An 8,490-nucleotide genomic window follows, 5' to 3' on the forward strand; every position below is an offset into this window, starting at 1 on the left:
AAAACCATAAAATTTATTTTAAAAGAAACTTAGCTTGACTCCACTCACTCCCCCTTAATTAATGCCACATTAAGTCCTGAGGGTTCTAGAGTCCAAGCATGTAAATTAAAAAATAGTTATTTTATATTTTCCTAAATTACCATCTCACCCATTCTAGGTTTTCAGGCATGATTAGCTTATGAGTGAGTGTTAGATAAAGTTAACTTTGTTTTAAAATATTGAGAATATAAGTTAGAATTCCAAATAAGTGACCATTTAATTATTTTGAAGATTTAAGAATTAATTGAGTTTAGAATTTCAAATAACTTCTGAAAAGGGTTTTGAAATTAATCTTGCAAGGGATTTTTCAAATGATTTTGAATGAGTTTTTCAAAGATTTTTCAAAGGATTTTTAAATAAGTTTTTCAAAATGATTTTTGAAAGACTTTTCAAATAATTTTGAAATGAAGTTTAAAAAGATTTTTAAAAGTGATTTTGAAAGATTTTTCAAATGATTTTGAAATATTTTTCAAATAATTTTGAAAGGATTTTTGGAATAATTTTTAAAAGTATTTTTGAAATGATTTTTAAAAGTATTTTTGAAATGATTTTTAAAAGTATTTTTAAAATGATTTTAAATAATTTTGAAATTGATTTTGAAAAGATTTTTAAATAATTTTAATTGATTTTGAAAAGATTTTTAAATAATTTTGAAATTGATTTTGAAAAGATTTTTAAATAATTTTGAAATTGAATTTGAAAAGATTTTTAAATAATTTTGAAATTGATTTTGAAAAGATTTTTAAATAATTTTAATTGATTTTGAAAAGATTTTTAAATAATTTTAATTGATTTTGAAAAGATTTTTAAATAATTTTGAAATTGATTTTGAAAAAATTTTTAAATAATTTTAATTGATTTTGAAAAGATTTTAAATAATTTTGAAATTGATTTTGAAAGGATTTTAAATAATTTTGAAATTGATTTTGAAAAGATTTTTAAATAATTTTAATTGATTTTGAAAAGATTTTTAAATAATTTTGAAATTGAATTTGAAAAGATTTTTAAATAATTTTGAAAAGATTTTTAAATAATTTTGAAATTGATTTTGAAAAGATTTTAAATAATTTTGAAATTGATTTTGAAAAGATTTTTAAATAATTTTGAAATTGAATTTGAAAAGATTTTAAATAATTTTGAAATTGATTTTGAAAAGATTTTTAAATAATTTTAATTGATTTTGAAAAGATTTTTAAATAATTTTGAAATTGATTTTGAAAAAAAAAATTAAATAATTTTGAAATTGAATTTGAAAAGATTTTTAAATAATTTTGAAATTGATTTTGAAAATATTTTTAAATAATTTTGAAATTGATTTTGAAAAGATTTTTAAATAATTTTGAAATTGAATTTGAAAAGATTTTAAATAATTTTGAAATTGATTTTGAAAATATTTTTAAATAATTTTGAAATTGATTTTGAAAAGATTTTTAAATAATTTTTGAAATTGATTTTTAAATTCCTTAGTCATCTCACCCGATCTAAATTTTCAATCAGGTAATCCTATAATTGTTGTGAGATGAATTATGGTTGAATTTTGGGGTAAGGTTTAACTTTGTGTTAGATTCAGGTTTAGGTTTGGGTTCAACAAGTAAGCATTCTTTGGATAAACTTCTGGGCTATGGTGAGTCACAAGGAACTCATTAAAGTAACCATGCCTTCGAGGTTTCCCAAATAGTCCTACCCATTAAACTTAATACTAAACCTTGGTCTAACTAGTTAGGATCCATTTAAGGGTAGCTTCGGTCAGTTCCACTTGGCCAAATGCACCAGGTCGAAGCCATATCTTCCTAGACATGCGATGCCCAAGCTTCCCTAACGTACTATCATCCAAAAACTTCACCAGTACCGTGGGTCAAGTTAAACCTAACTCGTTTTATCTAACCTTAATTACCCTGTCGGGTAATTTACTCTTGTTTTACCCATTTCGGGTAGTTCAGTTGGGGGTGCCAGCGAGTCTGAATCCACCATTTATTTTTGAATTTAGAATTTCTTATTTTTATTTCAAATTTTGATTTTGATTTTGATTTAGAATTTCGAATTTAAGGATTTCGAATTTTTGATTTAGAATTTAGAATTTAGAATTTAGAATTTCGAATTTCGAATTTTGAATTTGTAATTTGAATTTTGAATTTTGAATTTTTGAATTTTAAATTAATTTCGAATTTTGAATTTGTAATTTGAATTTTGAATTTTTGAATTTTAAATTAATTTCGAATTTTGAATTTGTAATTTGAATTTTAAATTTTGAATTTTAATTTCGAATTTTGAATTTTTGAATTTGAATTTTGAATTTTTTAATTTAATTTCGAATTTTGAATTTTTGAATTTGAATTTTGAATTTTGAATTTTTTGAATTTTAAATTTTGAATTTTAATTTAAAATTTAATTTGAATATTAATTTGTATTATGTTCTTAATATTGTTTTTCTATTAGCTCCCCCTGGATCATAGCCTCGATATGGTCTATCAAGGTAATAGACTTGATCCTTCGGGACCCAATAGTGACCAGTTCCAACTTGATTAACCAAGTTGGATTTTGGCACCCATGCTTGGACAATTTTTCTATTATTTCTATTAACTAGCGATAAATATGATTTGTATTTTATTTTAGTTTTAAATCCAAGTCCAGTTTTGTTGTAAACGGCTCGCTGTTTTCCAAGAATCAGATCCAGATTCTTGGAACCCATGGTAAACCGTTCCAACGTGTCCTTGAGTTCTTTAATTTGGGCTTTCAAATTGGAATTTTCTTCCTCAAGTTGTTGGACTTGAGTTGAACTTCTAATTTGAACTGACTCAGTTAAAGAGCTTGAGTTAGTCGCTTCCTTAAGGGCTTTTACCTCCTTTTGGAGCGACTTAACCCGGACGTTGGATTTAGCCAACTTTTTTAATAAGTAAGGAATTAAATTTTTTGAATCATCTAAATCAATACTAGAAATTAAAGCACTTACAGTGGTTTTGGGTCCTTCGGAAATGAATGCGGATTCGTGGCTTCGCTCGGACTCTGTTTCTGACTCGCTCTCCGTTTCGGATTCGAACTCAGACTCGGTGTCGATAATGTTCGCTAGTACTGGTAGAGCAAGAAGGCTCGCTTGCTCTTCTTCATCCGACTCAGATTCGTCTGAAGACTCGGACCATACCTTTTCCTCTGTCTTACTTGTACCTACAACCATCGTAATACCTTCCTCGGCCGAAGTAGTATTATTCTGCTCATCTAATTCAAATAAATCATTTATTAAATTATGCTTACTTACTTGAGCGTCGGAAGTGCCCTCGTGTAGTTCCATCAACTTTTGCCACAACTCTTTTGCACTTGCGAAGGGGCCGATGCGATTCAGTTCTTCATTGGTTAGGCCACATTGTAGCATGCAGGTTGCTTTGGCATCGGCTTCAACTTTTTTCATTGTGCTAGAATCATAGTTGATGCATGAGATAAGTTCTCCGGTGTCGTCACGTGGAAGTTCGAGTCCGGTCTGGATGATGATCCACATCTCGACTTGCGTCTTGAGGTGGTATTCCATCCGGTTCTTCCAGTATCCAAAGTCCTCGCCAGAAAAGAGCGGCGGTCGGACGGTGCAGAATCCTTCTTGGAATGTCATTTTAAAATAACCTTGCACACAAAAAATAGCAAAAAAATGTACCAGGACTTGATCCTGGATTAGCAGTGCGGTATGGAAAGATAGAAATAGAAGTTCACCAGTTTCGAGAAAAAAATAATAAAATAATAATAAAATATTATTAAAAATATTTAAAAAATATTATTTCAAATTTTGCCAAAGTCAATATTTTATTAATACTAATAAACCTTGAAAGGATGAAAATGAATTTTTTTTGAAAATAATTTTAAAAAAACGAAAGGCGTAAGGTTATATTTTTAACCTATATAAACGACAAAGCCACAAAAAATGCTTGAATGGTGGTTGCACCAATTCAAAGCGACCCCGCTCTGATACCAATTGTTGGATCGAGAAGCGCTAGAGGGGGGGGTGAATAGCGCTCGTGGCTATTTTGTTCGATTATCGGAAAACTATCGAAGTTATTAAAATGCAGCGGAATAAAATAAAGACAAAGACACAAAGGGATTTACTTCGTTCGGAGCCTAAGGCGACTCCTACTCGAAGGCCCGCGATCCTTGATCGCTTTCGGTGGGCAACAACTATAATTCGTGAAAGTTACAGATTAATTACAATTCAAAGCAGTAAAAGATTATACCGACAACAGAAAACTAAATCTGAAGCTCCGGGTTGTCGGGGTGTCGTTTACAGCACTTTCTGGATCGAGTCGTTAGCAGCTTGTCGCAAGGAGATTGCTTAGGAGATTGTTCTTTTGAAGCTGCACCTCAACCCTCCTTTTATATGCAGTTCCGGGCGCCTGGATCCCTTCCGGGCGCCTGGAGTGTGACGTGGCCAACCAACCAGGATGCTCCACGTGGCGAAGTCGCGCAGGGGATAAACTCTGGTCCCGGGCGCCCGGACACTCTTTTTCCAGCAGGTTCCTCACCTGCAAACAAAGGTTAGTCCGAGCAAAATACCCTGCAAGACAGTGTTAGAATATGATAAAACATAGTAAGGAATAAACGACAGTCTTCGGACTGTCCGAGTTTGACTTTGGATTTCCATCCGGAAACCCTAGGTCGACCCAACGCCTACTGTTCCCTCTGCGGGGAACGCGTCCTCACCTACTCCACTCAGGAGATTTACCTGTTGCCAGTCGATCCTCCAGATCGACTGGACTTTTGCTCAGCACTCGACGCTTCCGGATTTTCTGCTGGACATCCGCTTCCCGGCCAGTCCAGTCTTTCACCTGGTTCGCGACACCAGGACTTTTCACCTAGGGTTACCACCCCCTAGGACTTTTGCCTGAAGCCATCGACCTGCCAAGACTTTCCGCATAAGGTTACCACCCCCTATGACCTAGGGTTACCGCCCCCTAGGGTTTTCCCTTTGCCTAACCGCAGCTAGAACTTTTCTCCACCTAGGGTTACCACCCCCTAGGATCTAGGGTTACCACCCCCTAGGGTTTTCACCTGCCTAACCGCAGTTAGGACTTTCCTGAAACACTTAGTCAAGTACGTTAGATCACAAACATCTTAACTTTGAATCCTTTGCCATTATCAAAACTCAGGTTCGATCATCGGATGCTTCCCGCACCAACAGATAAAATTAGACTTTGTCAATCATAAGGAGCGAGCTGTTCGAGATCAAATTTTACATATTGGAGGTGCCTTCAATGCTATGGAAGGCGCCTTCCACACTCTAAAAAAGTGTTGCTCGACCAAGCATTCAACACCAACTCTTCTACGAGCTTCTACGTATCCCTTTGAAGTTCTGACTTCTCCGGCTTCTTACTGTTACTCCGCTATGACGTTGCTACGTTTGACTACTACTGAGGAGCCATCTGACACTGAGCCTAAGTTGATCATATTCGAAAGTGTTGGCTAACAAAGTTAAATATTATACTTACTTTCTGCAAAAGGAAAAGTGTAGCGTATTACACTTGTTCTAATTCTTTTTGTACTCGATCCCCTCTTCCGATGGCTCCGGAAAAGGTATTTAGTAGATTGTCCATCGATAGATCCACGAGACCTAGGTCTTGGAGTAGAAGGCACTGAAGGCTCTGAACTAAGTAAAACCTACCGAGCTGTGTTTTCATGTTTTCTATTTGTGTGTTTAGATCTTCCTCCACATATACTTTGATTTCAAAATCTAAAAAGAAAGTTTTTTAAAAATAACACGTGATTCACCCCCTCTTACATGTATCTCGATCCAACATATGTGTGGGAAACAATGCAAGGATTGAAGTTAAAGGAGTTGACACTTATAAACTCAACATACATGGTGAACATACCTTATTTCTGCATGATGTCCTTGTTGGAATCCCAAAGTTATTTTGGTGTGATCAACAAGTTAAGTTAGGTCTTGTCAGTTTTTAACCTTCTGTCTAAGTGTGTAGGAGCTTAGGAGAACAGGTAGTCGAGCGAAAGACGCAGTTGGTGAGAATGATGCCACGCGGTGCGTCCGAGGGATGAGCAGCTACGGAAGAGTACACCGACGGACGAGAAGGAAGCGTGCGGTGGTTTCGAGGGACAAGAATCCGGAGAGGAAGACTGCTCAGGGAGCAAGAGAAGTAGCTAGCGAGAAGGTCGGCACGGGGTGCGATCGAGGGACGAAGACTGCGGATAAGTACGCTAGCGGACGAGAAGGAAGCACGTGACGATTCGGAAGGACGAGAAGCCGGAGCGGAAGCCTGCTCGAGAAGACCGGAAGTTGGGTTCGGGTGAGCCCTATTCCGGATGGCAGAGATCACCTAAGCAAGCAGAGCCAGAGTGGAAGCCCTGGAACGAGGCGAGCGAACCCGGAGTAGAGGGCTCGGACTGAAAAAGTCAACTCCTATTGACTTTGGGCTTCCAGTAGAGCCGTCAATTTGGGTTGGGCCCGTCGGGTTGGCTCGCCCCGCCAAATAATTTAAGCGGGTTAGGTTGAAATTTTATCAACCCAAGTCCGTCGTGGGCCGACCCGCCTAGGCCCGCGACCCGCGCGGGTCGGCCCGCTCGGGCTTGGGTTGACCCGCGGGTTGAAAAACACATGTAAGCTAAGTTTTAGGTCAATTTATTATCTTTCTTTGCTATAATTTTGAAATAAAAATAGTACTTTTCATCCAACATAAGTACTCGTTTGTGTTCATTTATATTTAAAATACATGTTTATATATACATTTAATTGTAGAAAACTTTTTTGAAGTAAAATGTTGAAGATATGAAATATTTTTTAATTTTTTTAAAAAAATTTTATGGGCCCGCGGGTTGGCCCGCCAAACCCGCAACCCGCCTTAGAATGAGTTGGGTTGGAAATTTCCCAACCCGCCAAGTTGGCGGTTTGGCCCTTCCCACCCCGCCAAATGGTTAGCCCGCCACGGGCCGACCCGCCCCGCCACGAGTTGGCCCGTCTGATAGCTCTAGCTTCCAGGCGCCCGGAATAGTCCGGGGCGCCCGGAACCCTTCCGGGCACCCAAACCGAAATTATATCGGGATCTTGGTCAAACCGAGATCTGTACGTAGGGGATAAAATGTTATCCCCCCTAGGGCGCCCGGAACCCTTCGGGGCGCCCCGACCAAGACTATAAATACAGCCTTGATCCAGAAGCTTTCAATCAACTCAAGCAATTCATTTCTAACACTTGTACGCTTCATTTCTAGATTAGCTTCTTTGTTTTTTGCACTTCACTGCTGTAAGAGGCTTCTCCGCCCGAAGGAGTATTTAGTGCTACACTTTCCTTAGATTAACAACCTCCCCGGTTGTAACCAAGTAAAAATCCTCTTATCTCTTCTTTCTGTTCTGTTTAGTTAATTTATTTTATGCAAGTGTTATTTTGTTGAAAAGTCGAGAAGGGTTTCTTTTTATTATTTTTACAAGCTATTCAGCCCCCCTTCTAGCCGGCCGCCACGATCCAACAAGTGGAATCAGAGCAAAGGCGATTCAGGAGGACTAACCACCGAATGAAGCAACGAAATAATGGCCGGACCAAGCATCTACCCGTCGAAGTTCGAAGGAGAATTCGCTAGCTGGAAAAAGCGAATGCAGGTATTTTTTTTAAGATTGATTTCGATTTATTATTAATTATGGAATTTAGTTTTATAGCACCATAAGGCAAATAAAAGTACCAATGGACGAAAAAGGAGCAGGGCGACTTATACATGGCAAATGGCAAGACAGAATTCCATCTGCTAAGTGTTCTCCCGCCACAAGAAGTCAACCGGATCGGCAACTACGACACCGCGAAGGAACTTTGGGAGAAGTTCCTTGAGCTGCACGAAGGAACCTCCGAAGCCAAGCTCGTGAAACGAGATTTACTCCGTAACCAGCTCACCAGCCTGCGACTTGGGGAAGATGAGACAGTTACGCATCTGCACTCAAGAATTAAGGAAATCATCACCGGACTCTCGAATATCGGAGAAAAGGTAAATAACCGATATTCGCTAAGGTACACCCTCAATTTATTTCCTAGAAATACAAAATGGGCATCACTAGTAGATGTCTTTTATATTTCGAAAGATTTAGAAAAAATTACATTAGAAGAATTCTTTTCCACATTTGAAGTGCACGAATCAAGATGTGCAGGTACGAAGGAGCCCAAGCACAACATCGCCCTCAAAGTATCGAGAGACGAACCTGAGTCAGAGTCCTCTCTCGACGATGAGGAAATGGTAATGATGGTAAGGCGATTTAAGAAGTTATGTAATTCTCGAAAAACTAACCATCCGCAGGGTAGAAAGAAAAGGATGATTTGCTGCTACCACTACAACGAAGAAGGGCACGTCAAGGACAACTGCCCCAAGCTGAGGAATAAGGACACAGATAAAGGTAAGAAGCTTGTTCAAAAACACAAGGCATTAAAAGCGACGTGGGATGATACATCATCCGAATCAGAAGTCGAAGCCTTCTCTGGACTTGCA

Source organism: Zingiber officinale, chromosome 4B, assembly GCF_018446385.1.
Source record: "Zingiber officinale cultivar Zhangliang chromosome 4B, Zo_v1.1, whole genome shotgun sequence".
NCBI classification, from domain to species: domain Eukaryota; kingdom Viridiplantae; phylum Streptophyta; class Magnoliopsida; order Zingiberales; family Zingiberaceae; genus Zingiber; species Zingiber officinale.